General features: G+C 39.2%; 1 long non-coding RNA gene across 1 annotated transcript; it reads right to left on the bottom strand.

Annotated features, from left to right (window-relative positions):
* Nucleotides 1–2,252: 2,252 nt before the first annotated feature.
* On the bottom strand, nt 2,253–3,827 carry LOC135634376 (uncharacterized). Its single transcript, XR_010495335.1, has 2 exons — nt 3,531–3,827; nt 2,253–2,652 (listed from the first exon to the last, which is right to left on the bottom strand). It is a non-coding gene; the product is annotated as an uncharacterized LOC135634376 (long non-coding RNA).
* Between the last annotated feature and the right edge of the window lie 1,368 nt (nt 3,828–5,195).

Here is a 5,195-nt window from a genome sequence, read left to right as displayed (position 1 = left end):
TTAACTTCTTAGATTCAAGGGTTTATTATGGACTTTAAGCAGATGGAACTTGTTGAGTAGGGTTTCTCTTTTTACTTTGTTGGTGATGATAACAGAGGGGAGAACCCTCATGTTATTCTGGAACCACCAAGAACTTAGACCCAACATAATTAATCATCATAGTCTAAGAATGTTTATGATGTTCCTTTATTCATGGCATTGTACTTCTTTGACCATAGAAATAAGATTGTACTTTTTTTTTTTTTTGTCTTTTTGGTATTGGAAATACTAATCAGAACATGGTTGTGAATTGTAGCATTAGTAATGCATGAAATATGTAGTGAAAGTGAGGTTTTCTGGGAATTCAGGCACACTTCCAAACTTCAATTACAGATAGCTTGACTCTTGCAACCACCTATATCGAACATACTGAACTGTTGATGAAAGCTTACATTGTTTCATTGGTATTACTAGTTAAATACAGAAAGCATGCATTTGGAAGAATGAAATGTGTGTGCTTATTACTGATGGTATTTGTTGTGCTCCTGCCATTGCCATGAAATATTTTCTGCCATCTGGGGCAAACCAGCATCAGTAATAACTTTGCAAGCTATCTAAATAGGCACAAGAGATGGAAATATATCTTAGCTTCATGTGGCAAGGAATGCATTCTCATGAGCAATACGACATGTTATACATGCACCTAAACCTGGTGTTACTGGACATCCCCACTGCAATTTTCTCTGATGTGTTGCAGAATTAGGGGAGCCTTTCTTCTACTGCTGTGTGGTCTTCAATAGGTCCACAGTGAGCAGGAAGGATTGATGAACTGATGAGATGCTCCAATAGTTCCACATAGTGAATTGATGATGAATTAATGCTCCGATTTCTATTGGTGAAATCTTATGGACTACAAGTGAAACTAACTAATATCTAAGTAATCAATCTTTTAATTTTAATGTAAATTAAAAGACTATACCCTCTGTCTTCACTCTCATCTGATGCCTTGATGCATGTGATGGACATGACAAAGTAGATTTCTACTTAATGATAAGTCGAATTTGAGATTCAAATTAAGATTCTCACGCCAATCTTAAATTCAACAGATAGAACATTTTTCAACTCCAAAAGAGAATGTTGGACATAAGATGATCACACAACATTCCTATTACAGAAATTGATTTAAATGAGATACATATATGCACCAACATGAGAACTCTTATCACTACCCCAAGAAGACTACATGAGGCAAAATGAGGTGGAGTTTATCTTCGAACCGTATCGATGGAAGCATCGATGTATCTCATAGACTTTTGTCGCGCATGTATTCGAGTGGAATCACCCCTTTAGTACAGACAAACGCATCGAGCAGGTTCGATCAAAACTTCGCTTGGGAGGTGTTCTTGGAATGGATTGTCGCCGGCGTCTATCAAGCCGGCAGCACGTACTTTGAGGCAGGATCCATCGAAGAGTTCAGATCATCAAGCTCTGGTGGAGACAAGCTGAGAGGCTGAGAGAGAGAGAGAGAGAGAATGGAATGATCAACCTACGAGTAACATGGTGCAGAAGGTTTGAAGAGAGAGAGAGAGAGAGAGAGTGTGTGACAATAGGAAGGCTAAGCTTACACGATTGTCTCCTCACCCACCGCATTTACGTCGGACGGGGTGGTGAGGAGGCGACGCAAGGACGGCAGTGGGAGCCATGTCCGGACCCTCCCTATGGGCCGTAAAGTACCCCATGTGATGGCGGGCCATGCTCTCTCTCCCTCTGCTCTGCTGTTGCTCTCAATCCTAGTGGGTCTTGTGCTTGTTTTGGGAGGGACGAAGAGAGCTGTGCATGCATGCTTCGGGTGGGTGGAGAGATGCGAGAAAAGATTGCGAGATCGTGGGGCCGTCATAGCTTCAGTGGAAAGCTTCTCCGTGAGTTAGTAGACTGTGCAGGTCTCCAAAATCTAGCCAATGGATCGAGCGGACGAATACCACATCAGCGTCATCGTCACTGTTCCCGCTCTGATGTCCGACAACTTGCTTTGGCGCATTGCGATTTGTCGGGGGTGGTGGGGATTCACCCGCTTCGGTCTGAACAGGGAACATTATTTCCCTCGTGCACGGGGGGTGAGAGATGATATAATGGAGTCAGATTCGCCCGATCTGTGTTCCCCATCTCGACTGAAACACGACACTCCACCGTGATCCATACGACATACGATTAGATCATGAACAAGACTAGTTTTGGTTTTAGCGAGGAGAATTCTTCTCACACATAAAATACAATGAAAGAAAAAAGACCAGCTTTTAGCATTAGAATGATCAAGTAAAATTTATCTTACATAATTGATGTATATTTTGTGGAAACAGAAAACAGTTTACATCATAATTTATAAAAATCGTAAAACCAACTACATATATCGAAATAGTATTTTTCTGTTCCCTCGCATCGCTATGTAATTTCTCAATCTCGACCCTAAGCTTTTCGATCCCTGTCCTCATTTCGCTTCGTAATTTCTCAATATAACTTTTCAACCTGTAGCTGCAATTCGCTATACAATTTCTCAAACTCCAGTTGCAATTTGTTACTCAATTTCTTAATATCAGCTCGAAGCTCGCTATACTTGTTCTCAGTATCAGCCCGAAACTTGTCATTCTCTCGTTGCAAATGTGCAAATTGATGCTCCTGCCATCAGACAAAATAAGTTTCAAGAAGATAAATAAATACTCTCATATGCGTACAAAATTTGAAGAGAGTGCCAAACAAAGATTGAAGCATAAGAAAGACAACAACTTAAAACCTAGTTAGCTTCGTACCAGAAAAGGTTACAGAAAACCTTCAACGAGTGATTTTGGTTCAACGCTTTGATGCGCATACCATGTATGATAACATGCATACAACTAAAAGGCTGCAGAAAACTTTTACCAAGTGATTTTGGTTCAATGCTTTGATGCCCAAGCTCATCATAAGAAAGAATTAAAAAGCTAATATTTTTTTGCTAGTTCTGGACAAGGAATGATAAGAATTTAACAATTTCTATGTACAAGTATCTTAAAAAGGTGACATAATCAGATGATCAGAGCCTGTGAACTTCAAACAGGGCGGAGCTAGGATCTTTTATTTATTTGTTTAACTTTATGGGGGAATGGAGGTACTATGCTGAGCCAAAAGATATGACAGTTTCCCATTGCCTATTTATGATTTTGAATGGAATATATCTTTTTTTTTTCCTTCCTTACATTTTGGTGCACAGGGAATTTCACACTCGACAATATAAATTTTCATAAGTTCTTCGATCTAAAAGCAATTGTAATAGAAGACTACTGAAATCAATTAGGAGCAATTAAGCAGGCATTTGATGGCTCCTAGTTTGATTAGTGATATTACTTTCAGCAGACAACAAGGGGGAAAGGTTAATGTAGTTGACCCCAAATCATAAAGATGTTGTTCTGTTGCTTTTGTTGCTACCATAACACTTTTCTTCCACATATGTAATTAAAACTACTGAAATGGAGAAACAGTGAAAACACACGTTTAATTCAAAAGAGTTGCCAGAGAGATACCTGAGAGGGATTGAACTCGAAACTTCTCTCGTCAATGGATCTCACAAACCAGCCAGCATCAATTAACAAGTACCAAAGTTAAGGAGTCGACGAGGCATACCCTATTCGCCGCGAAAAAGTTTCGCGGCGGAGAAAAATTAGACGAGCGGCAACTGGCGGCCGCTGACGAGAAGCCGTGTCCGTCGCCGGCCGCCCACGCGACTAGCGACCTACAGTGCCACGCCAGGGCAGCTCCTCCTCCCTTGCAAGCCACCGTAGGTACTCGGAAATTTAGGGATGCGAAACGAAAAGGGTAAGGGCGATACAGTTGTAAGTGATACTTAATTGGTTGGAGGGGTATATTAGTCTTTTAGGAGATTTGTTAGGATTTGTTGATGTTGAAATCTTGGAAATATCTATCCTATCGCGAGAAGAGATATGCGCTTCGCGGATTCCTTTTAAAGATTTTGGAATATCCATCGTATCAGCTTCCCATATAAATAAGATTCTTTTGGCATTTTAAAACAGAGGTAGGAGTCCATGTGGAGAAATCTAACGTTTGCATCGATCATTGGCAGGCCGCAGAAAGAAAGCCCACAAGCATGCTGAGTCTGTAGGCCCAGGAGTGACTATAATCCTAACGGTTATTATCGACTACATCATTCTGACTTTGACTTTTTGATAGAATATGTTGTTAGTCTGCACCGATCACAAGGGAGGTTGCTGGCCTTCGTTTCAATCCTTCTTCTTTCGTATGCATATGGAACATGATAAGGGAATATTCTAACGTCGAGTAGGGCCTTCTCGTTGAACGTCAGATAGGAGCTGATGTGCAGAACGAAGATAAGTCATTCCTCTCTTTTTTTTTTTTTGTTCGGCAATCACGGGAACGATCTGTCGACCACCGTGACGTCGATACGGATCGACCGTGACAATCATATGGGGCGGGTGATCTGTCATGTCCTATCAAATTTTTAATCAATAATAATATATTTAAGAATCCAATCACATATTTAAGAATACTAAGAAAATATTCAAATCAAAATTCACTTATATATTCCATAATTTATAAAACCTATGTAGTCTATAATCATATCATCATATCACATAATGATTCATAAAATCTAAAACCAACTCAATTAAACCATAACCACATCATAAATCCATAGTTGTGGGAATCTATACGATCATAAAACCAATATGTATCACATGTTTATATCATTACATAATCTTAACTTAACATTCCTAAAATCCTAACATGAGAAGTACTTTTCAAATATTTACAAGATACATCAATCTAGAGTTGTCGTTGATATTTCATCACACATAAAGGAACTTATACAACATCAACCTATCAAGTACGAAATATTTATCCCAAAACCTTCTAGCTTTCCACTATTGTAGCTTAATTTAAACATTCTAACGAGCGCTAAGCTATCATGAAAAATTTATATAGCAACGGGGTGAGCACATATAGCTCAGCAAGCGACTAACGATCAATGACAGATAAATCATTTCGGAGCATATCAATGGCATATGAAGCATATTCATGATATATGGAATATTTCATTATATATCAAAGATGTAATGAATATTTCGGATATCAATGACATATGAAACATTTTGGAGCAGATAGCATTTCGAAACATATCAAAGAACACATACGAAACAGAAGCTCAAACATCG

The sequence above is a fragment of the Musa acuminata genome, chromosome BXJ3-3 (assembly GCF_036884655.1).
Source record: "Musa acuminata AAA Group cultivar baxijiao chromosome BXJ3-3, Cavendish_Baxijiao_AAA, whole genome shotgun sequence".
Lineage (NCBI taxonomy): Eukaryota > Viridiplantae > Streptophyta > Magnoliopsida > Zingiberales > Musaceae > Musa > Musa acuminata.
This window is presented reverse-complemented; position numbering and strand designations above follow the sequence as displayed.